The sequence below is a fragment of the Gorilla gorilla genome, chromosome 1, assembly GCF_029281585.2.
Source record: "Gorilla gorilla gorilla isolate KB3781 chromosome 1, NHGRI_mGorGor1-v2.1_pri, whole genome shotgun sequence".
NCBI lineage: Eukaryota > Metazoa > Chordata > Mammalia > Primates > Hominidae > Gorilla > Gorilla gorilla.
In genome coordinates this window covers 28506515-28532530 of record NC_073224.2, presented here as the reverse complement: position 1 = coordinate 28532530, position 26016 = coordinate 28506515, and the positions used below count along the sequence as shown (strand labels likewise).

Here is a 26016-nt window from a genome sequence, read left to right as displayed (position 1 = left end):
TGCCAAATAATGTCTAAGACATTTCCTTATTTTTTGGAATGTTAAGCCTTGTTTTAAAGATTCGGAACTTAGAGGGTTCATTTGCCCAAGGCCACTGTGTGGAAGCAGAGGCATAATCATATGCCTGAAATGGATGAGCTCCCTAGAACCTGTGACAAATGATTTGTGTTTTCACAGTGAGGCAGAGAAGGATCTTGCATTCATTGTTGACTTCATGTCTCAAGATACTGTGAAATTGTCTTCATTACAATCATAAGTTTTTAGGTTTGTATCGATCATCTAATTCTTTATGAATAAAACAAGTTTCAGAGGTGGAAGAGCTCAATTATTTTTGACATATGTAAATATGCTCTAACTAGGTTATATATTTTGGAGTGCTTATTTTTGTCTTTAATTCTCTTAAGCTCCATAGATATCTAATGGTCTGAAGCCTGCATATCATACAAACAGCATAATGCTCACGGCACCCCAATACACAGTATCTAATAGATGAATTATTGCTATGTGAAAAGGGATTGGAAATCATCTTTCTGAAATATGGCTTTCTGTCATTCATATATTAGCCAGAGGCTAACATATCTTTTATTCATACTGGAAAAATAAGCCCTATCGGGTATGAAATTAAAGGAAACCCTATGCATTTATCTCCTAATCTAATATCACCAAAGCATTAAATGAATCCAAATTAAAGGATATTCCTGCATTTCACTTGCATGGCATATCCAAAGTGTCTTTTCACTCTAATAAGACACGGTCAAACTATGGGCTGACCTCAGCCTTTCCTACCACCCTCACCTTGCCCCCACTATCTTGGGTTTTCCCACCTCTCACCTCTACAGAGACAATTACAAGGAAAGGCTATCCAATTTCTAAGGTTTCTTCTAATTAAACCAATTCAAAAATAATAGAATTATGACAGTCAAGAAGCAAACTTGCCTCTAAATATTAGTCCACTTGGGCTTCCATAACAAAATGCCACTGGATGCCTTAAACAACAGACATTTATTTTTCAGAGTTCTAGAGGCTGGGAAGTTCAAGATCAAGATTTCGGCCAATTTGGTTTCTGGTTAGGGCTCTCTTCCTTGGCTTGCAGAATGCCACCTTCTCCTATGGTCTTTGCATGAGAAGAGAGAGAGAGAGAGATCCTACCCTTATGGCCTCATTTATGCTTTATTACCTCCTAAAATTCATATCTCCAAATACAGTTGCATTGGGGGTTGGGGCTTTAATGCAGAAATTTGGGGAGTTTCAAAATTCAGACCATGATACTCTGAAGAGTCTAAGAATTACTAGAACTTCATGAACAAAAAGGGGATGGAGAGAGTCTACTTTGAACTGTGTAGCCATGATTTTGTAGAGAGCCAAAGGTAACAATTACCATACTTCTCCTTCAAAGCAGTGTGAAGAAAATATGGAGGAAGCACAGGCGTGCATGAACACAGAGCAGGGATACAAACACTGCACGTGATCTGGTTTCTTACTCCTAAATGCACTTAAGATGTACATTTACAAAGTACATGAACAAAATTCATACAAACTGTTGGAAAAATTAAAGAATCAATGTAAGGTCAGAATGCACCGAAGCCAAAACAAACAGATGAAAAAATCTGTCTTCTCTTTAGTCAGGTCCTTTGAACAATTAAATGCTACAATTTTCTTTAGGTCTCACTCCTGCAATTTCCCAAGTTTCACCATGGAGAAACTGTTTCCTTTCTCCAGTGTAAAGCCTTTACATTGGTGGTTGCTGTCTGTTTTTTTCCTTACAGGAAGAATAAACGGTATCAGCATCTTCTCTCAAGTAGCTCTTCCTGAGTTCAAAGATCATTGAATTTCCTATTGGCAAGCACTTCAGTTTTCATAACTTTTCCTGCCTTTTGTTAGGTTATTAATTTTTGTGATTATCCTGCAAACTCTCTTCAAATTGTCCATGTTCCTCTTGAGTAATGGAACCAATTTACTCATTAGAGTCTAATCAGGTTTGAGTATAACAGCAGGATTACCTTGTGGTCCTTTCATGTTATTTTTGAAAATAGATGACAATATTTCAAAACAGTGAGACACACAGTCCCTTCTTTAACCTCAGCTGCTATTCCTCACTCAAGGAGAGTTCATTTAAAAAAATAACAAACCACAGATTTTTAATTATTTTTGATACAGAAATCTTCTCTGAGCAGATTTAAACTCCAATGTGTTGATTCTTGGACCTTAATTCATGTAAACTTTATAGATACTCTGCCCCATCAAAAAGCCTGGTCCACCCATATACAAAGTTCACAGGAAGATGAGGTGTATCATCATGAACAAGGCCAGGTCCTTCAAAAAACACATGCCTAAATGTATCTCCCAGCCTGACTGATACCAGCCTGTTACTGTTTATCTGGAAGATATTACTGTTTTGCTCAAGATGCCTAAGAGCAAGACCCCTTCTTAGATATGGAGGAAGGAAACCGGAGTAGATTTCTGGAAAGGAGTCTCGAGGAAACTGATGTAAGACACTGGTGACATTTAAAATCGCTAATTCATTTTGAGATCATCCCCTGGGGTCTCTTGCCCCAGGATCCTTGTCAAAACACTAAAATAAGTACTCTTTGATTTCATGACTTCACAGTTGATCTTTCCAGACATTTAGTCTTTAGGGGGGATTCTCAAATGGAGTGTCCTTTGGAGCTTGTAAGCCTTGAGTCTAAAGCAGACATCCTATTTCACATCAAAATATGGAGACAGACATTTAATTCACTATTTATGTATATATCTAAATTAGGAAACATTAGCGCAACTGAGGAAAAAAAGGTTAATAACACACAAAACATTTAGAATTCATTTAAAATTATGAGTGGCTGTTTTCTCCGTAGGAACAATATATAACATTTAAAATTGATGAATAACTATATGATAAGATCTCCAGATAGGCGTGAGGGCCACAGCTTCATATAATTCTAATCTGTCTTCAGGTAACAGCTTGATAGTTACTCTCGCAAGTTGACATTTTGTTTAAACTGAATACATAGACTATATTATCGATGTGTCTTGGCTAAATGATGAAAAGCTTGTAGCTTCTGACCTTTAAAATATTTTCTTTCTTTTTTTTTTTTGTAGGAATCAGGAAAATGTTCTAACAACATGTTGAGTGAGGTAAAATTCTTTGAGCAAACACCAAGGCAGAACCATAATATTTGTAAAAATTACTCTCACAACCCAACCATTGCAAGTTCTTCACTGCACTTACTAATTTCTCTTTTTATATGCCTGAAGGGATCCTGCAAGTTTCAAATAAAAGCCAGCTGCTTCCTGAAAATCTTAAATTTGCCCTTGAGGCCCATCACTGCCCAGCTCTCACTCTGTGACCATGGGGGTCTGGTGACCTGAATGGGACTGCTCCTGGATTCCCCCAGCAGCAGGAAGAGCTCAGCTCATGACGCCTCCCATTAGAGTCCAGCAAAATTTCCTGAGTGATGTAAGGTCTTTGCTTCCCTTGCTCCAGCCTAGAGACCGATAGCTAATGGTTACAGCTAACCAAAGGTATCTGCTATTCTGCTATCCGCAGCTGGGGTCCAAACATCAACATCACTTCAACCTCAAATCCTTTGCCATTGCTCATTAACCCACTGGACCCTGTCTCCTCAGATCACTATATATACATTTAGGTACTTTGTTACAAGCAGATGAATTAGAAATATATATATATAAAATTTTTCAGCCACTACATATCACACAAACATCCTGAATTTCTTGGAATACTAACAAAAACAACCATATGCAGCTCTTTTAAATGATGATCTTTTCCCAAGCAGAGAAGAAAATTATTGTGAATTTCCATATAAGGGGTAAATTTTGACAAATATAGTCCTATTTTTAAGTAATTTTTTTTTCTTAAGATGAGAAAATACTTTTGTGTTAAATATGCTCAATTTATGTTAATGTAGCCCCTTTTCTTGGTGATTATTTTGCCTAGCTGGGATTCGTTTAGAAATTTCAGGGCCGGGCGCAGTGGCTCACACCTGTAATCCCAGCACTTTGGGAGGCTATGGCGGGCGGATCATGAGGTCAGGAGATCGAGACCAACCTGGCCAACATGGTGAAACCCCGTCTCTACTAAAAAACTAAAATTAAATTTAAAAATTAGCTGGGCGTGGTGGTGCACGCCCGCAGTCCCAGCTACTAGGGATACTGAGGCAGGAGAATTGCTTGAACCTGGGAGGTGGAGGTTGCAGTGAGTCGAGATCCCGTCACTCCAGCCTGGTGACAGAGAGACTCTGTCTCTAAAATAAAATAAAATAAATGAAAAGAAATTTCAAGTATTATATCTCCAAAAACTTGCTCTCATACAAAGTTGGAGAAATAAATTGAAATGTGAATCCATGAAATTCTGGATGGTATGGCAGAAGGAGAATGTATTGCCTTTGAAGAAAAGGAGAACTCCACCCAACAACTCTGTCTCTCTTTCTCTGTGTCTCTCTCTCTGTCTCTCTCTCTCTCTCTCTGTTTTAGTGTCAAGTGATCCTTTAAGCGTGTTCTGGGATGTTATGGGCTCAGAAGCATGGGCAGTCCTAGGGTTCTTACCTCCTCTCACTCCATGTGATCTCCCTGGGCAATCTTGCCTCTTCCCAGGCTTTGAATTGGCATAAAATAACACGGTATATTCCCAAATCTCCCCTAATTGGACAGCTGCTGACTGAAATCTGTACCCTGGACACTGAATATCTACATGTGTATCCTAGTACTTTCCACCTTCCTCTACCAGAATATAACCTCCACAAAGGCACAGGCTTTTCCGTTTTATTTGCTGTGTTAGCATCAATGCCTAAAAGAATGTTTGGCACAGAATATGCAGTCAATAGATATCCCGCTGTTAGGATCTCTGAGAAAGAGAAAGCAAACTCTTTGAAGACATAGTGCAAAGTTGTGGAAGTAAACGAAATCCCTCCTCCAACATAAGTTGAATACATTTGAGGCATAACTGTATGTTTTCTAATGTGCATCAATATTAAAAATCTATTTCACAAACGCTGTTATTTTGTAATCCTTTTAACTCTTATTAAAAAATACTTTAGAGAAATTTATATTTTTATTCATTTTTTCATTCCTTTATGTAAGCAACATTTAGCCTAAATTTGAATGTCAGTCTTTCTGCGTGCACAAAGGAAGTACTCAAAGCTAAGGCAACAATTGGTTCCTTATCCTCCTGCATCTTACATTTTTGACATTTCAATATAGAATCCTTCTCTGAAAAAAAAGTAAACTGAGAAAAATCTCATCCTATATTTTTCAACAAAAAAGATTAGTGATTATTAACATTAAAACAAATCACATTTTTACTCTAATTGTTACTTAAAACTCCCATAGAAAGGGTTAGAGAATTTGTAAATAAATGTAGTAGTATTGTATTAGAAAGAAGGTAGTATATTTTAATTACTATCTTTAATTTTTGAATATTTGAATAGCAATCTTTAATTATGACTTAATCAATGGTGAATTTATCATAATACTGCAGCCAAAGTCATATACACTTTCATTGTATATGAAAAGCAAGGAAATAAATAAGATTGCAGGGCAAGTTTAACTATCCTAAGAATACAAAATGACTTAAAATAATTTAGAAATGTATATTATATATACATACATAAATATATAATATATAAAAATAAAATATATAAATATATAAAAATATATTATATATAATATATATTATATTGAATAATGTATTATATATTATATATATTGAATGTATTATATATTATATATTATATTGAATAATGTATTATATATAATATCATATATTATATTGAATAACATATATTATATATTATACCGAGTAATATATTATATATAATATTATATATTATACTGAGTAATATATTATGTATATTATATATTATACTGAGTAATATATATCATATGTGTTATATAAATAAATGGGAATATATGTAAATATTATATATTGTATTAAACATATATAATATATATTATATTATATTGAATAATATATAATATATAATATAATATATTTATAAATATGATATGTAAATATATTTATATATAATATATTTATATACATATTTATATTTATATATGTAAAACCCAAAACAATGGTTTTAAATTAATGGGAATATATATACACACACACACAAACACACACAAATATGTATATGTACATATATATAAAATACCCACATATACATATATATGTGTATATATGTATTATATATTATTTAATAATAGATTATATAATACATATATGTGTATGTGTGTTATATATAATACATGTGTATGTATATGTGTATATTATATATGTATTTTTTTCCTTCTGCAAATAGATCAGTGAAAAATCTTGCAATATATTAAAAGAAAAAGTAACAAAGTATCAAAACTCCCAATTTTTTTCAGGCTGGCAACTACCTTAAGAGCAGTTTTGTGTATTAATGTGAAGCATCAGTATTCATGACACATTTAAGAGCAGTCGTATTTGATGGTGGTAAGAACATACATCCATGCATCACTTAGCGACATTAACATGTTCTAAGAAATGTGTCATTAGGTAATTTCATTATTGTGTGGACATCATAGAGGGTACTCACACAAACCTAGATGGCATAGTTTACTACATACCTAGGTTACATGGGATAGCCCATTGCTCCTAGGCTACAAACCTATGCAACATATTACTATACTAAGTATCGTAGGCAATTGTAACACAATGGTATTTGTGCTATCTAAACATATCTGAACATAGAAACAGTAGTTATTATGTTATGGGAGCACTGTTCTATTGTGGTCTGCCTTTGACTGAAGCATCATTATGCAGCACGTGGCTATGTGTGTAAACTCTAATGAATATTTTCTTAACTGTCCCTGGTTAAAACATGTCACATTTATATTAATAAAGGCATGTTTTTATGATCTTATAATGTACATATGGCAAATTTGTTAAATTTGTTCAATGTTAAAGAGTTTGAAACTTAAAAAGAATGGAATTAACTATGCAGTAAGTTAATGATTAATTTTAGTATTTCTAAGTACTATCAATATGACCTAATTCACTCAGAAAGACCATGATGCTCTGATAAGTAACGACGGATTAGCAATACTGCATGATATTGCCCTGGAACATTATCACTTATAAATCATTCCAATGAATAATCTCTGAACCACCACCAGAGTTACAAAAGTGGCATGGGCTACCATTAAAATGAGTTATTAACAAATAAACTAAAGTGATAAATCAAATATAAAACTTGTACAAATATTCTTAGTAAAAATGGATCAATTATTCTTGGACATCAAAGGACATAGCTACCATTTTATTATTTTTCCAAGCATATTATTATTTTATTATTATTAAAATATAGTATCAATAAAATAAAAATGTAATAGATAATCTTACATATATTAAGACAATCAATACATATTGAATGAATGGATAACATTTGATATTAAGTAATAGCTATTTTTCTTAAGAGAGCATCATACATTTTAAAGCACTTATGTTAATAATATGAAGTAAATTGAAATGCCATTCCCTGTTATTAAAGCTATTAAAATCTTAGGAAGCAGGTATATTACATTTTTCTCTATTTGAACTTTCTTCCAACAGGTGAATGGGGCAGTCAGTAGCAGTTCAAGTTAATGAAACTCTCTGCTGATCTTTCTGAATGCTCCAGAATGTGGAGCAAATTAGTTGATTGTATAATTTCCCTAGCTGTAAAATGATGATAAACCAAGAAATTTATGGATCCGTTAAAATTCAACAAGAAAGCATTTATTCAGTGACCACTTTGCACTGCCATTAGGGACAAAGTACTATGATGAATATGGTGAGGATTCCAGTCCTCAAGGAACTCGCAGTCTGAGGAGTAGCAATAAATGAAATTGATAAAATATAGTGCAGAGTGGTGAATTCTGCGTAAATATGAAGGAAGGGCTCTGGGGAAAAACATGGAGAACTTTTAACTCTGCCCAGGGAAGGGTGAGCAGAAGGAGGGATAGGCATCACTGAACAGGTGACACTGGATCTGAGTCTTGAAGGTGAACACCAATTTCCCAGGAAAGAGGGCTCTGTGTAGTCCAGGCAGGATGAGCAGCACATGCAAGTATACTGTTTAGATAATTCCCAGAAAATCATAAAATACTGGAGCAGTGGAACATATGATTCACAGAAGGCAACAGCTTCAGATGAGCTCCCATAGAAACTCTGCTGTTTTATGATAAGTTTATAGAACAAAGCGCCTATAGGCACCATGGAATCAAGAGTTTTTAAGGTAGTGAGTAACAGGAAGTCCATTTTTTTAAAATTATAGATTACTCTGGAATCAGTGCAGAGGAGAAATTAATGTGAGACAAAACTGATGGTAGAAAGATCATGAAGGAGACTATTAAAGAGCATATTAGAGTCATTCAGTTGAGATGAGAAGGCAACAGTGGCAGGAGGCAGTGATGGGGAGTCAACGACAGAACACAGTTTTTTTGTTTGTTTTTGTTTTTGTCTTTTGTTTGTTTGTTTGTTTCTTTTGAGATGGAGTCTTGCTCTGTTGCCCATCATTCAGTTGAGATGAGAAGGCAACAATGGCAGGAGGCAGTGACAGGGAGTCAACGACAGAACACAGCTTTTTTTGTTTGTTTTTTGTTCTTATTTTTTGTTTGTTTGTTTTGAGATGGAGTCTTGCTCTGTTGCCCAGGCTGGCATGCAATGGCATGATCTCAGCTCACTGCAACCTCCGCCTCCCGGGTTTAAGCAATTCTCCTGCCTCAGCCTCCCGTGTAGCTGGGACTACGAGTGCACACCACCATACCCAGCTAATTTTGTATTTTTAGTACAGATGGGGTTTCACTATGTTGGCCAGGCTGGTCTCGAATTCCTGACCTCAGGCGATCTGTTCACCTCAGCCTCCCAAGGTACTGGGATTATAGATGTGAGCCACTGCACCTGGTCCAGAACACAGTTTTGAGAGGTACACAACCCAATGCACAAGAGGAGCAGGAACTTTTCATTATTGCTTTGTTTGTACTATAATGTTTGGAGAAGTGCATGGCAGAATACAAACGACTATGGGTTACAACCCCCTTCTTGTAAGAAAACCAATGAATTGCCATTAATAGTGAACTGGGGAGATAATATGATATTTAAGAAGTACTTGCTTTGTGGTGGCTACTCATTTATTCCTCACAATACTCCCGGGAGGAATATATGACTATTTTTACTTTTACAGATGGAGAAACTGAAGCTCAGAGAATTTAAATACCTTTCCTCAAATTATAGAGCCACCCAGGTCCCGGCTGGAGTTCTGTGGCTGGGAGAACAGAAACAGTTGCAGAGTAAGACAAAGCCATAATATGTGTCATGAATCGTGATATTCATTAAAGCCGAAATGCCCTGTGAAATCAGAGAAGGTAGGCAGAGGTTAAAGAACAGGGAATTCCAGTGACATGGTGAGTGGGGCTAGAGCAAGACAGGATACAGAAGAAGATGCAAGGGAGAGGTTTTTCTGCTGATTTTATTTTTGTTTCTGTTTTGTTTACTTTTAAATACATGTCCTCACACAGGTGCTTTTGGTTCACTACAAACACCCCCTATTCTTATCTTTTCCCCTCCAATCTCCAATCTCACTCTCTCCATCCATTGTCCCAGAAAATTCTCATCCTCTCTCCATATGCCATCCTGTTTTTTTTTCCTTCTCTTCTCTTTTCCTTCCTTCTTTCTTTCTTTCTTTCTTTCTTTCTTTCTTTCTTTCTTTCTTTCTCTCTCTCTTTCTTTCTCTCTCTCTTTCCTTTCCTTTCCTTTACTTTCTTCTTTCCTCTCTCTCTCTCTCCTTCCTTCCTTCCTTTTTTTCTTTCTTTTGTCTTTTTTTTGAGACGGAATCTCGCTCTGTTGCCCAGGCTGTAGTGCAGTGGCATGATCTCAGCTCACTGCAACCTCTGCTTCTCAGGTTCTAGCGCCAACATGCCCAGCTAATTTTTTTGCATTTTTTAGTAGAGATGGGGTTTTGCCATGTTGCCCAGCCTGGTCTCGAACTCCTGACCTCAAGTGATCCGCACTCCTCGGCCTCCCAAAGTCCTGAGATTACAGGCGTGAGCCCCTGTGCCCAGCCCATATACCTTCCTTTCTTATTTGCATTTGTAAACTTTCAGGGATTACCCAGTATCATCCTTAAGGCAATCCCTGAGACATTTGGGTCTGGATAATTCTTTGTTGTGGGGCACTGTCCTGTGCATGCCAGAAAGTCTGCATCAATACCTGTTAGGGGACTCACCCAGGGACTGGGCCATAGCAGTGCCCTGTAACAGCAAATTAGTCAAGCAGATTAAAGGGGAAACAACTTACTTAATTGTTCTGTGGTGGCAGGCATGAATTCTACTACTGAACCACCCATGGTTTTATTCTGGTAAAAAATTGGTTTGTTTAAAAAATCTTCCCCCATACGGGAATATGGGTTAGGAATCCTAAATACATGAATTACTTATTCCCTGAGGCACAGTATGTTGTTATACTGGAGAATGTAATTTAACTTCAAAGTGAAATTTCACAATTGCTGAGAAAAATAATTTGACATGTGAAAAGCTTATATTATTGCTAAGATCATCCTATTGCTTTGGACCATCTTTTTTTTTCCTAAAATGCAAAAGTGAAGCAATATATAGCATATCATCTTTAACTGGGTTTAAGCTTTGCCAAGAAAAGTCAGAGATTTCATAGAAAAATAGAGGCAAGAGAATGATCCAAATGCTTCTTAGAAAGTTTACTTAGGTAATATATTACCTGACTGGATAACTTCAGAAGCTATTCAGTTGTTCACAAGTAGAGCTGTTTCTATACCAGACTAGAGTTTGTAGAGATGCTGTCGAATTGTATCTCTTAATGTTTGTCCACATGACTCTAGCAAAGTTGTTAAAGATAAGAGGCCTCGATTAGGAATCTTTAGACCTAGCACATCTCCTTAATATGGCAGAAAAAAGTAAAAACGACTTTAAAGATGAAAATAATGGTGAAAAGAAAAGGTTTGGGCAGTTATGCCTGAATAAAATCTAGATGAGCTGCTAATAAAAGTATTAGCTATTTTGGCCCTTTGACTTTGTCCAAATCCTTTAAAAACAATGTCTCTCTCTCTCTCTGCTTCAGCAGAGCACACCAGATATAGTCTTCTAATCTGATGAATTACCATTTTTATTGCTCTTTACTTCATGTATCTAGTTCATTGGTTAAGTCACTTCCTAGCTTTGGTATAATTTCATCTGCTTGTGTTTAAAATAAAAATGCATTGGATGTGAATTATTCATTTACTCATTCCACAAATATTTACCAAAGTCTAACATGGCCTAAGCATTGAGGATGTTGGGAGAATACATCTTTTGTTCCAAAATAATCACACCCAAAAGTCAATACATTGGTCAACGTGTACAAAGTAACACTTAAAAAGGGGGAATAAGTCTTGATGTTCTATAACACAGTAGGGTGACTGTGGTTAACAATACTGTATTGTCTATTTCAAAGTAGCTAGAAGAGAGGATGTTAAATGTTCTTACTGCAAATAAATGAGGTGACATGATACGCTAAATAGCCTAATTAAATTTTTATACAATGTACACATGTATCCAAACATCACACTTTACCCCCATAAATATGTACAATTATTACGTGTCAATTAAAAACAAAAAGTCAATGAAAGGTGCCAGAGAAATAACAGATACAAAAAAAGTTTGCTAAACAGTAAGCAGACATTAACAAACATATATTTTTGAAGCATTTGTTGTATTAACATAAGATAATACAAATCTTAACAATCAACTCAAAATTACCAAGTGTCCATGTTGTATCTGCCATATAATAAACAGAGGGCATATTTATATTTTACGTCAGTTTTTTTTTTTTTTAATGAATCCTAACCAATAGCATGTCAGTTTTAGGGAAACTCTCTGATTAAAGGGAGTTAATAGCAAATAAAACAAATAGTAGAAAATTCAAGATGAAGTAAGCTTAATCCAAGGTTAATTTCAGATACTATTTAATTTCTCTCCCAGTAGCTCTTCCATGTAGTGGCAAAATGATGGATTTTTCAGAGATTTTAATTTTCCTTTATTCTGAACCCAGACATTCAAGAATATAAGGAATTTAGAAGAAAAAAATGGTGCTTTACATTAGTTGAAAAGCTCTGCCTGTACTAATGTACAACTCTAACATATAAGGGATATCGCTGCCTGAATCCTTTCAAAGAAATTCCTAAAATGGCATGAAAGGAATCTGTGACCTCATTACAGCTCTATTCACGAAGGAGAAGAATTGCACACGAGGCCAGTCCATCTTGATCCCAAAAGGAAACACAAAGACATCTCATTAATAAACACTGTTCCTTAATGTGCCTCTAGAGATGCTCAGTGTGTGTATGTTTGTGTGTCTCTGTATTTTGACCCCCATTTTTATCCCAAAATAAATATTTAAGAGGAAGCTGAAAAGATCAACTGTTTTTTTAAACACAGAACAGCCCTGCACGGGCATATTATTTGGATAAATTAGATTTGCAAACACACTTTAGCTTTGCTGATGAAAATATTTTAGAATAAAGAAGATAACAGTGCCTCACATGTTGATTCAACACCTTATAACATCTTTTTTTTTTTTTTGAGACCAGTTATTGCTCCCAGGCTGGAGTGCAGTGGCATGATCATAGCTTGCTAACATCTTAAACTCCTGGGCTCCAGCCATCCTCCCACCTCAGCCTCCCAAGTATTTAGGACTACAGGTGTGCACCACCACACCAGGCTAATTTTTAAATTTCTTTTACGTAGAGAGAGGATGTCACTACGTTCAGCTTAGGCTGGTCTCGACTCCTGGTCTCAACTGAATCTCCCACCTTGGCCTCCCAAAGTGCTGGGATTACAGGCATGAGCCACTGTACCCAGACTAATGTATAACATCTTTATTGGTCTCAGTTACTTGAATGTCATATACATGTTTTTAGCTACGTTTTTAAACACAGGGGCTTGATCTTTTTTATAGTGTTTCACTGATCATTTTTACACTGATGGTGTAAACACTGATGGTTTCATGTTGAAGACAGGATAAAATAGTGATTGTGCCATGCACCAGGGATGTTGGCACAGACCCAAATTTCCACTTAGCTTCAATGTGGTTTGAATTTATCAAGGTTTTTATAAATCCCAATTAAAATACCTGCAAAGGTATCTTTTCTGAAGAAAACTTTCTCATGACACCCTATCTTCTTCCCTTCCCACGGGAAATGTAACCATGGGCATAAGAGTCTACAGTAAAGATTTTAGTGGCTAAAACAATGGTGATATGGTTTGGCTGTGTCCCCACCCAAATCCCAATTTGAATCATATCTCCCAGAATTCCCACGTGTTGCAGGAGGGACCCAGGGGGAGGTAATGGAATCATGGAGGCTGGTCATTCCTGTGCTATTCTTGTGATAGTGAATAAGTCTCATGAGATCTGATGTGTTTATCAAGGGTTTCTGCTTTTGCTTCCTCCTCATTTTTCTCTGGCTGCTGCCATGTAAGAAGTGCCTTTCACCTCCCGCCATGATTTGAGGCCTCCGCAGCCATGTGGAACTGTAAGTCCAATTAAACTCCCTTTTCTTCCCAGTCTTGGGTACATCTTAATCAGTAGCATGAAAACAAACTAATACAAATGGTTTATAAAGTCACTTAGGAGAAAAAAAAAGTCTCCTCCGCAGTTCAAATAAAATGTTATTCATTAGTGGGAAGGAAGGTCATCTACATGTCTGAGCAGAAGGAGAAAAGACCTCAGCTACAAGCACTCCAACCACACACACACACACACACATGCACACACCAAATTCTGTTATTCTGCCTAAAAATTCACCCATATCAAATTTTGTTGGCTGAATCATACAACTTAGGAAGGAGAGACATTTAACACACTTTGGTAGCTGTGACATAAAATTAATCTTATCGTAGTGTCACTACCAAATTACAACATCCCTTTGATCCTATGTAAGGTGCAATCAGGACCCTGATTGGGTGGCAATCTGTGGGATAGGTAAGCAATGTCTGTCATTTCTATACTTGTGAATTACTTTTGGCCTAAGGATCACTATGGGTCACTTCTGGGAGGAGAAGACCAAGCAGAAGGTACTGCTACAGCTTTTGTAGTCTTCTTCCATTTGCTCCTAAAATTTAATGCTTCAATGACTCAATCCTTCAACAAAGACTGAAGTCAGATTCTTCATTCAACCTAGTATAAATGATCACCCTAAATTATTATTATTATTACTATTATTATTGAAGATGGTGAAGCAGGAGTCAACCAGATATTTTCTATAAAGACAATTACTCTGGCTATTGGATGAAGCACGGATTGAACAGGACAAGAATAGAAATAAGATGATTTAGGGACATCAGAGAAGAGTGGTGAGATGAGGAAGTGATGAATGTGACTTGGACTCGGGAGATGTTTTTACACAAAGAGAAGGGAAGGTATTAGGGCAGTGGCTGCACAATGGAATAATGTGAGGAACTTTAAAAAATTCTAAAGCCCGCGGTCCACCCTGAGAGGTGTTGATTTAATCTTCTGCGGTGAAGCCGGAGAACCAGTATCTCTTCACAGTGAAGGTTGAGACCTACGGGCTCAGAGCGGACTGTGAAGGACTGGATGGGTTAGACGCAGAAATTAAGAGGAAGAATTTCTGACCATTTACAGAGAAAGAGAAGACTGGGAATCCAGATTTTTATGTGAACTGTCCTGATTTTTCGTTTTGGCAATTTCTTAGTTATCATGCATACAAATTTGTGTAGGCCCAAAATAAATAATAAAATAAACGAACTAAGGTGGATCTGACAAGCAGATGACCAGTTGCAATTTCTGCCTTAAATCAGGGACATTAATCTCTAATCATGGATTTCAGACTCTCACAGAATGTAAAAGTAGAACTCTTTGGAAAACCTTAGAAACACATCTGTTAATTACTTCATACATCTCTAAGAATAAACGTGACCTGGTACATTTGGGACATTGCAATTTGAGGTGAATTTATCTACTCTCTCTCTCTCTCCCTCCCTCCTGTTCAGATTTAAATAATAACGCACTTCCCAAGGAAGTACAGAAACCTTCCCAAGGCCATTGTTAAGTAGTAGAGTTAGGTCTTGAGCTCACACCTGATTAATTATCCTCTGTGCTACTTCCCAATTTCCCAAACTTCATTTTCAACATACTTCTTATGGGGGCGGGGGAGGAGGCAGAGGCAGGTGAGTTGTTATGTAGTTTTCCTGTTGAAAATAGAATTTATGTGGCACTTTTCCAAATATTTATAAGTATTTCAACAAGCCTGCTATATTTTTAATAATATTTTAAAAAGTTGCATACAAGTAAGCAATCAATCTTGTAATAAAGTATCCCTTAGTCATTGCATACTATATATACAAACACACACACATGCATATATTATGTAATAGGTGTCGTGACATATCTATGTATCTATCTATCTATCTATCTATCTATCTATCTATCTATCTATCTATCCATCTATCTACCTATCTATGTTACATACTCACAAACAGTGCTCATCCAAGTAAGTCTGAATTAGACAGAAGCTACAGGCTGACATATTTATATATAGTGAGAATCTACTTTCAGAATATCCTTCAAGAGAATTCATTAAACATTAATATTATCAAACAGCATATTTTTTGTTTTTATGTAATATTTATGTTGGCATACATGAAGGGAATAACTGTCACAAAATCTTAGTGTTTGAGTAGTCAATTAATTGATCTAATTCTATTAATTAATTCACATATGTAGTCATTTTTATCCTGTGAGTTGTTACACAGTTTTCTCTAAGCCTGGACTAATTTGGGGAGGGGAAAGAAGTCGATATTTTTCTGTAAGAATTTTGGACTACAGATACTACACTTATACCAGAGTATCAGTCATATTTCATCCTTTGATTTCCATAGATTTTTGGATAATTCTTATTATTTTCAGAACCATATAAGTGTAGACTTTCTCCTCTCTCTTTGAATGGCTGTATTCTTAATTTGAGCTTAACATATAACCAAGATAATGAAGTAGTCTTCAGGAGTTGTAGATGCCAAAATATAAACACATGCTTCTAAGTAGAAAAGACAGTCATCGCTGACACATGAATTTAATTGTTCAGAGCAGATTCCATTCTCAGCAATCCACAGGAATGAATATACATCCATAGTTATGATTCAAAAATGTCAGTAATCATGTACTGGAGATTTACATACCTGTTCCAGGTAGGAGCATCAAACCAATACAATGTGTCCAGAACTGTGCTGTATGTTGAACTTTCCTTCTAGAAAGAGACCAGGTGCCACGCCACAGCAAAAGCTAAAAATGAAACAGGGAAGGGGTAAGTTTAAAATAAGATAAAAGAACAACAAGTAGTACACTCAGATCACTGAATTGTGAGATGGAATATTAATTACATGATAGATTTCAAAAATGGAGATTTATCCCAGCATTTCCAAATATACTTCATCAAGAAATTCTTTTATTCTATGACACCTGTTAGTATCCCGCTGAGGGCGCGATCCACAGCAGTTACTGGGGAAACAATGAGATGCTGTAACCTCCTGTTCAACACAAATGCCTCAGCTTATGGTTTCTGTCATATGGTCACCTGCCCTCAGAAACTTCCAATAATTGGCAGTATTTTATAAGCTTCCCCCAAAAATATGTACACATAACATACAGACATTTATATTATTAGGTTGATATAAAGCTGCTATGGTTTTGTATAGAACGACTGTCCTTTTCAAAACTCATACTGAAATGTAATTGCCACTGTCACAGTAGTAAGAGGTGGGACCCTTAAGAGGTGATTAAGCTATGAGGGCTGTGACCTCATGGGCGGGAGAATGCTGTACAAAACGTTGACTGTGTCTCCCTTCTCCCTCTTTTCCTCTTTTGTTTTTCTGCCTTCTGCCATGTGAAGACACAGCATTCTGCTTTGTGGTGACTCAGCAAGAAGGCCAGATACCGGTGCCTTGATCTTAGACTTCCCAGCCCCCAAAAATGCAAGGCAATAAATGTCTGTTGATTGTGAATTACCTAGTCTGTGGTATTTTGTTATAGCAGCACAAAAAAAAGACACAACTAGGTATGAGTTTCCCCTAATGTTTTATGGCAAATAATTTAAGAATCACTCACTTTACCGATTCAGCTTATTTCATGGCAACAAGTATTTGATATTCACTCATCATTTTGATCAATATTTACTAAGCAAATAATATGAAGCAGGTATTGGGTTAAAATATTAAGTAGAGGCTTGGTCTTGTTCTCAAAAAGCCAAGTCTAATGAGGGAAAGAGGCCAAGTTAGATGTAGATCACCCCCATTCAGGACGTGGAAAGCTAAATCATTGCCAGTTCAAGGAGCAGAGAGTTAGGTAAGAGGGTGACATCACAGAGCGGGGGGTCTTTAACCTGAGTCTTGTATGCAGTGTAGGAGAGTGATGGGCAGACAAAAGGAAATGGGATGGGGAGGGAGGAGAAAGAGATCTAGCCGTCATGCTCCCATGCAGGAGGCTGTGAGGGGGAATGGCATGTTCTGAAAGCTGCCCCAGTGGGGGCTCAAAACAACACGAGGAAAATCAAACTTATGCACACGATGTGGCAGAACATCCTTTTATAGTTTTAAATGACTGCAAATCAGATTAACTGTACAAATGAAAGCATACACCCCAAGAATTTTCAGAATTTGAAACTCGTCCCGAAATGCTTTGCACACATTATCTCATTCTGGTTTCACAATCTCTCTACAGGTTGGGCAGTGTGAGTTCACCCCTACCATGTGCTAGGGGAAATGAGGTTAAGGAGCTTGCCCAATACCACAGGGTGATTTGTGGAGCCTTGGAGTAGTGGCTAAAACTGGGGCCAGTCCCCCTTACAACACAAGGAGAGCTGTGATGCCAGGGTTCTTGAGAAGTTAAGTGTGGCACAATGATGAATGTGGTATGACCATGATATACACTATTTCTTAACAGTGAATGCTTTGCTGTTACATGCTGCAGAGTGGGCTCTGGGCAGAAATGGACTGTTTCCAATCTCACCCTTCCTGTTTCCAATATCATAAATGCAAGCATGGGGCAGACACACTCAACTATGATCAGGTCCACATTTTTTCACCTTGTGAGTTTCAATAATAGACTTCTCTGTAATACACATGGCAGGCATGTCAGGCTACTTTGTACTGTCCAACAACTACAGAAAAACTGGTCATTCTGTCTGAATCCAGCTGTGTATGATCCTCAAATTTCCCCTGCAGACTTAATTGTTATATATGAGCTTCTCTCAAGCCTTGTGATGTCCATCTCTGAAATCCTTAGTACTTTAGTAACTTTGCTGGTGTAGCGTCTGGGGCAAGGGTCTTTGATGCTGATAAGAAGTTAGAACTGTCTTGTCTATTCAGGTAGAAAAAGAAGCTAGCACTCATTTGTAACAGGCGAAAACAGGGATAGTGGGCATGGATATGGGGGGAAAGCAGGCTTAAAAATGCAAAAATGAAGAAACCTTCTCTCTGACACTTAATGAGAGAAGGCTCATGTAAAATAATATCTAAATGAGCCTCTGGGATTCTCCAGAGTTGTGAAATACAGTTGCTGAAGCTGGGAAGATTGCAGAGGAATTTTTTCCCTTCCTCTTCCCTCCCTCCCATTTTTTCTTTTAAACTCCTAAAGTGGAACTGCTTAGAATATTTCCTACACAGCTCAATATCTTATCATGAAGGTGAGAGACTAGAAAATCTTTTGGCAGCCCCCAAATTGCCTCACCCTCATGAAAGAGGATAGAATTTGATATTTTTAATGCTTTTCCAATTGAAAAACTGCATGCTTGTTACAGGCTTTCTGATACCTTATAACATATTAGAAATCACTTTTGGCTTTAAAGAAGAGTGATTGCTTTAAAAGGCAGTTTCTGCTACAAATTCCCTCAAGATAAAAACCAATTTCCAGACAACAATGAGCAATAATGCCTAGAAAACAGACACTGGGTATGAGACAGACAAAATCCAAATGGCAGTACCATTCTGAAATGTAACTTCTAGCAATGGTCTTGTCTTGCAATTCTTGACAAACTACACTTGTTATTACAAGAATTAAGCTTGTTGTTCTTGGGTAGGATGCAACAAATAGAAGATTAAACTGAAGTATTATCTGAAACCAAGACAAAGAAGCAGAAAAACAAGTCAAAAAGTCTCTGAGAAACCTAATGGGCATAAGTTTGGATAAGATTTTTAAAAGAGAAATTGGACTGTATGAAGCATTCAAAAATGAGCAATTTATGAAAATGTATTTATTCTGAATGTATTTCCCATTTGGTTGGGTGAACACAAGAAAACTCACAGGGTGAACAGAAGCGACCTCAGTGATTTGCAATCTAATTAAGCACTTGCTATTGAGAAATCAGCTTTCTAGAGAACATTGATAATTGACCCCTATTAACATAAATTCTGGCATGAGAAAATGGAGTCTAGAAAACCTTGTATCAAAAGAACTCGAATGGATAATCCATGCAAGAAGAAGTCAGGAGTGGGAGGGGAGGTAGATAAAATTAGAGAAGCAGAGACAGCGAGGAGGAGTAATAATTTCCTGTATGGCCACGAACACACCAGGTATTGATTAATTCACCAAATCGTTTCAACAGTCTTGTAAAGGAGACACCATTGTTGCCAATTTACCATTGAAAAAATCATTTTTGTGAGAGGCTCATCCACTTAGCATACAACAGGAAATGGCCTGAGTTGGGATTTGAATTGCTTGTCTGATACTTAAGTGATTTTTCTTTCTTTCTTTTTTTTTTTTTTTTTGAGATGGAGTCTCAGTCTGTCGCCCAGGCTGGAGTGCAGTGGCGCGATCTTGGCTCACTGCAAGCTCTGCCTCCTAGGTTCACACCATTCTCCTGCCTCAGCCTCCAGAGTAGCTGGGACTACAGGCGCCCGCCACCAAGCCCAGCTAATTTTTTTGTGTTTTCAGTAGAGATGGGGTTTCACCGTGTTAGCCAGGATGGTCTCGATCTCATGACCTCATGATCCACCGGCCTGGGCCTCCCAAAGTGCTGGGATTACAGGCGGGAGCCACCGTGCCTGGCCAGTGATTTTTCTAATTAAGCCACATTAATGGTCAAATGGTAAGTACAATGTACATTAACTGCAAGTATAATGAACAAAAAATGAAGATGACACTTGCAAAAAGAACTAATAAATTTATATTTTCTAGTGGTCCTATAAATATGTACAGCCCATCAAATCACCAATCTGACCCATACCTATATTAAGAGTCCTTAAATATATTCATATCTGTGGACCTAGTAATCCCACTCACAAATTATTCCACGGAAATAATTTAAAGTCAAAAAAATGGCGTTCCTAGGAGAATGATCACTGTAACATTACAGGTTGAGTGTTCTTTATCTGAAATGCTTGGGATCAGAAGTGTTTCAGGTTTCTGATTTTTTCAGATTTTGGAATATTTGTACTTGTTGGGCATTCCTAAATGAAAAATCCAAAAATGTGAAATGCTCCAGGTAGCATTTCCCTCGAGTGTCATGTTGGTGCTCAAAAAGTTTTGGATTTTGGAGTGTTTTAGATTTGAAGTGTTTTAGATTAGGGTTGCTGATCTGTATTTATAATAGTGAATAATAGAAACTATTTGTGTATCAAACAGGAAAGCATTTAAGAAAATGTAGGTATAGAAATTGCATGGTGCATTAAGTAGCCTTAAGTGATAAATAGGTAGCAACAAGGAAAATGATAACAAAAGCAGAATATAAAATTCTATGCTCTGATGATAAATAGATACTATATATATGTTAATAAAAACTAAAAGGATGCTCAGAAAAAAAGAAATTAGTTGTTCTAGGGCAGAGTAATTATAAATACATTAAAATCATAATCTCATTCTTATAATGTACTATTAAATTATACCCATTAAAATATACGTTGAATGAAAATATAGACACAGAAATAAAAAGCAAACATAGCTGATATATGTGTTTGCATGGTTAAATAGTTTCCAGCATATACAATATTACTTTGTTACATTATTAACTATTTGATATTGGAGGAGGGGTGAAGGAGAGACACTTAGAGAGTATGATGAAAATCAATTTCTTATAATAACAAGAGTTAATGGGAAATAAGATTACAATAATAGGAAGATTTGTTGACAGAATTGCTATTGCATATGACTTTAAATGCGTGATCAGCAATCTTCCACTCTGCATTGCACATTTCACCTTCTCACCTTCCCTCCATCCCATTCCTACCCCATTCTCTGGACAAGGACGGAGCTAAAGAAAAGAACTGAGCTGCAGAATTCTCCCACTCCTTCATTCTCTGCTTGAAGGCATCAGGCCATGGCCCAGGCATGTTCTCCAGCTCCGGGAAGCCATTCTGTCTTCTGCTGGGCAGGAAGAACGTGCATTTGAAGAAACCGAAGCTAATTTGGGGGTGCTGCTTCTGTCTCATGTAGGAAGAATGGTAAACCAGAAGATGTTCATCATGAGTCTCACATGGTGCCCTAATCACATCTCTCTAGTCTTGGTCTCACTGATAGTTTTAGGCAGTACATTCTAACATCTGGTGCTTCAAAAAATCTCGTGTCTTTTAGACATGATAGGAAGGTGGGGAAACTGCACTACCCACCTCCTGGGTTAACAGTTCTTAGAAAACACAGGCGCTCCCTAAGTTTATAAATCTTACAAACCATTTGAAATTCACAAACCCTTGCCCCTCCCCCTGCATTATGCTTATACTTGCATGTATTAAAAAGAAACACAAAGTTAAATGTAATTCAGGCACCGTTTGATCTCCTTTGGATAAGTTAGCCTCTTAACCTTCCTTTCCCATTCTTTCTCCCCCACCCCTTTCTGTGTGTGTGTGTGTGTGTGTGTGTGTGTGTGTGTGTGTGTGTAGTGGGAAGAAAGAGACATGGTTTAAATGAACTCAGGAACAGAAGAAAGAGTCTGTGTCTCCAGAATTTGATTATCTTCTCTGATCTATGGCATGTGGCTCCTTATCCATCTGGGCGCTCCTAGCCCTGCTGACATTGACAATGAGGTTTATCACTTGCATGCATGCTATTTGCATTTTCTTGACCTAGTAAGCTTGGGTCGACATCTCTGTTCTTGGTCTCATCTTGTCTCCTGCTGACAAGGAGGCCTTTTCTGAAGCCTTTTCTGAGGTCTTGTCTCCTGCTGACAAGGAAGCCTTTTCTGAGGTCTGCTCACAGAGCCCTAGAGTGCTGCAGCCCCCAGGACAGAGCCGCCTTCATCCGTATGATGGCATCCCATCCTCATTGCCAAGTCCTCTAGCTATCTTGGGGTCCCATCTACGTCACACTGGAAAGTAACTTGTAAGGCTTTCCTCTGACTGACAGGCTGAACTTCCAAGTTCACTAAAACATCAGTAGAGGGCTACATGTGAAATGGATCCCTGTCTTGTGCATAACTCATCTTTACCAACATGCCTTTCATTCTCTGGGATAAAATTCCAGGTGGAAAAGCTGGGAGGCATGATTCAGACTGCTTTGTCTCCTCCCTTTCACTGTCATTCTTGTTTTGCAGAATTCACCAAATTCAGCAAGGAAGCATGATTTTCCTTTTCTTTCGTGGTGACATATTCTCCTACCACCAGAGACTGAGGCTAGATGTAATCAGTTGAAGAATTCTCTTCCATACATTCTGACTTGAGTTTTCCAGGCTTGGCCCTTGATAAACTAAAAAAAAAATTTAGAAATTATTTCTCAAAAACTACTCTGGATTTCCAATTATATCCAAGGCAGAGTAACAGGATGAAATGTAACCTACACCCCGCCTCACCTCCTCAAAAAAAAAAAAAAGTAAAATAAAATAACTGTTTTCAATAATAGGACAACAGGCAGTGCATAACTGTGGTAAATGTGAGAAGGAAAAGCTGCATCTGGGCCTTTTTTTTCTTTTTGACGTGATCTTGCTCTGTCACCCAGGCTGGAGTGCACTGGAGTGATCCTGGCTTGCTGCAGGCTTCACCTCCTAGGCTGAAGGGGGTCCTCCAACCTCAGCCTCCCCAGTAGCTGGGACTATAGAGTGCACCACCACGTCCAGCTAATTAATACAAAATGTAGAGATGGGGTCTTCCTCCGTTGACCAAGCTGGTCTCAAACTCTTGGACTCAAGTGATCCTCTCTGTACGGTCTCCCAAGGTGTTGGGATTACAGGGTGAGCCACTGCGCCCAGCCTGGGCTTTTTATTTTGAAGAAATTTCTGGAAAATGGGTAGAGACAAGAGAACCCACAGTGAGTCTGGTTGCCTCACTGAGTTGAAGAAATGGTTGATTAGAATTTGAGGAGTCTAGTAATCCTACGAAAAAGATGCTAGGCAAAATTAGTGATTAGGAAAATGCGGATGAAAGCCACAATAAGATACTATCCCACGCCGTAAGAATGGCAAAATTAGAACAACATAATACATCTATGTTGGCAGAGATGGGAAGCAACTATAACTCTCATACACTGCTGATGGGAATGCAATGTGGTACAACTACTTTAGAAAACACACAATGGAAAATTTATTATGTAGCTAAACACATATTTAATATATACTGCTGAGCAATTATACTCCTACTTATTCACCAAAGAGAAGTGAAAAATACAAGTCTACTCAGAAACTTGCATATGAAGTTCACAGAAACTATCCACAGTCACCTCAAACTGGGAAAGAAAAAACTCAATTATCCCACTTTGGGAAACTGAGGTGGGGGGGGTAGATCACCTGAGGTTGGGAGTTCGAGACCAGCCTGATCAACATGGTGAAACCTCATCTCTACTAAAAATACAAAAATTAGCTGGGTGTGGTGGAGCACGCCTGTAATCCCAGCTGCTTGGGAAGCTGAGGCAGGATAATCTCTTGAATCTGGGAGGCTCTTGAATCTGGGAGGCAGAGGTTGCAGCGAGCCGAGATTATGTCACTGCACTCCAGCCTGGGCGACAGAGTGAGACTCTATCTCCATAAAAACAAAAACCAAAAATCAATTATCCATCAGATGGGCTGGAGAAGCAAAATGTGATACTGTCATGCAATGGAATTCTAAAGATGCAATACAAAGTGAAGAACTACTGATGTTCACAATATATGTAAATTTCAAAAACACACTGTGCAAAAGAAGTCAGACACAGAAATACTTTACCTATGATTTTATTTTTATAAAGCTCTAGAAAAAAGAAATAGAGTCTATGGGCCAGAAAGCAGAAAAGCATTTTTCCTGGGGCTTGGGGTGGGGGTGGCATGTGTTTACAGCAACTAGGAAGAGGTATAAGAGAACTTGGCATGATGGTGAAAATATGTTAGGGCTTGATTTAGTGGTAGCAACATGGTAGATAAATTTCTCTAATCTCATCCAAATATACACTAAAGATGAGCGCTTTTTATTGCACATGTATTATGCCTTAATATAGTTGATTAAAACAAAACCTTAACTGGCTTCTTATTATTTTATAATATCAGACTGATCTCTTAAAATCTCATATTTCAAGAGTCATCTTTAATATTGAATATTAATTTAGTACATGCAGAGATATTTTTGTCTTGTGTTTGTTTCTAAAATAATCCAGTGTTTGTGGGAAAGGAGGGCCATGTAAAAGAAACGAGTTGGCCATGGCCATATATTGCTAATTATTGAAGCTGCAAGATGGGTATAGTGGGTTGATTATAGTATTCTCTCTGCTTTTGAATATGCTTGTAACTTTCTATTCAACACCTTTTTTAATATAGTGGATTGCATTTTAAATGACAATATTATAATTAGTATATTAGAATGAGGTGTCTGGTATAACCCCTTCCACGTTATTATCCCCTGGTCATGTATAAAGTCTTTCTGGGTCTTTCTAACTTTTCTGTCATTCTAGAATTTTTTCCCCTTTTATCTTTTAGTCAACAGTCCCTTTCAGCTTAGAATCAACTTGGGTGACACGTATAGGTCAAGACCTGAAAAATTTGAGGAAAATTAGTTAAATCTGAGTCTGGTTCTTTATATTAAACAATAATGATATTTAGTGCTCTTAACCATTTCATCCAGCAAAGTATTAAGAAAACAAAACAGTAATGCCAGGCCTGCAGAAATAAATCCCTTTTTAAGGAAAAAATAAAACAACAACGTGTAGAGAAATGCCACTTTGTTAACTGGATGAATAACAATTTGTCCTTACAAATTGTCTGAAACAGAACAAAGAAGTCAAATTCACATAACAAAGACAAAGAAAGGAGCGTATAAAAAGTTTAAAAGGGAAAGAATATTGGACTTAATTATTTTTACCCTACCTTTCCCTTTTAAGGCATTAGAAATCTCGCCTAACTTCGGGGAACGCTGGCTCCAAGCTAAGAGTCATGTGAGTAGGGTTTGTGTCCAGGAGTGCACAGCCTATTCCAGCCCAGGCACCAAGGATCAACAGGCTCCATGCCATGCTGACAGTGCCTCAGGGAATTTTCGGGGAGATGGAAGCTCAGGATGAAGTCGCTCAGAAAAGAAATTGATTAAGGATGCAGAAAGAAGATAGTGTTCAACTATGCAGGCAGAGATGCCCTTTAAAGAAATTAATGTCCCTTTCGGTTTCTTAGTGCGGTGTAAAGTGGAATATGGCATTTCTCCTAATCCTATTATCTCTAGAACTACTGGTTCGTTCTGTAAGACCCCAAACTGTCTTTCTAATGAGCAAGACTGGACAAGAAAACACATCCTAATCACCAACAAACATAAGCTTCTGCAATCACACTCTGATGTGATAAATTAGAATTCTGCTCTACAGAAGCCAACACAGTATGGATGAGTTGAGAGTTATTTTTAATGTTAACCTAGAATGGTAAAGCATCAGAATGTTTGAGCATAAGCTGTACAGAGGCAATACAAAATTCTATTACTGTAGAATTCTAATTTTCCTTTAGACACAATTATTTTACATTTTAACTATATCTTCCTGTACTTTATCCCAAGAGCAATGCAGAGTTATTAAAATGCTTTGAGTGGAAGACTGAAGTGATAGAGATGGTC

At 37.3% G+C, this 26016-nt stretch overlaps 1 protein-coding gene across 11 annotated transcripts in view; it reads right to left on the bottom strand.

The window, feature by feature from the left end:
- Window positions 1–26016, bottom strand: part of CHRM3 (cholinergic receptor muscarinic 3) — a 524789-nt gene that overhangs the window by 221966 nt on the left and 276807 nt on the right. For all 11 annotated transcript variants that reach the window (XR_010134437.1, XM_019032097.4, XM_055379887.2 and 8 more), the window contains one exon: window positions 16222–16324. The gene's annotated coding sequence lies outside the window, so the exon portion shown is untranslated. The remainder of the gene's footprint in view (window positions 1–16221; window positions 16325–26016) is intronic.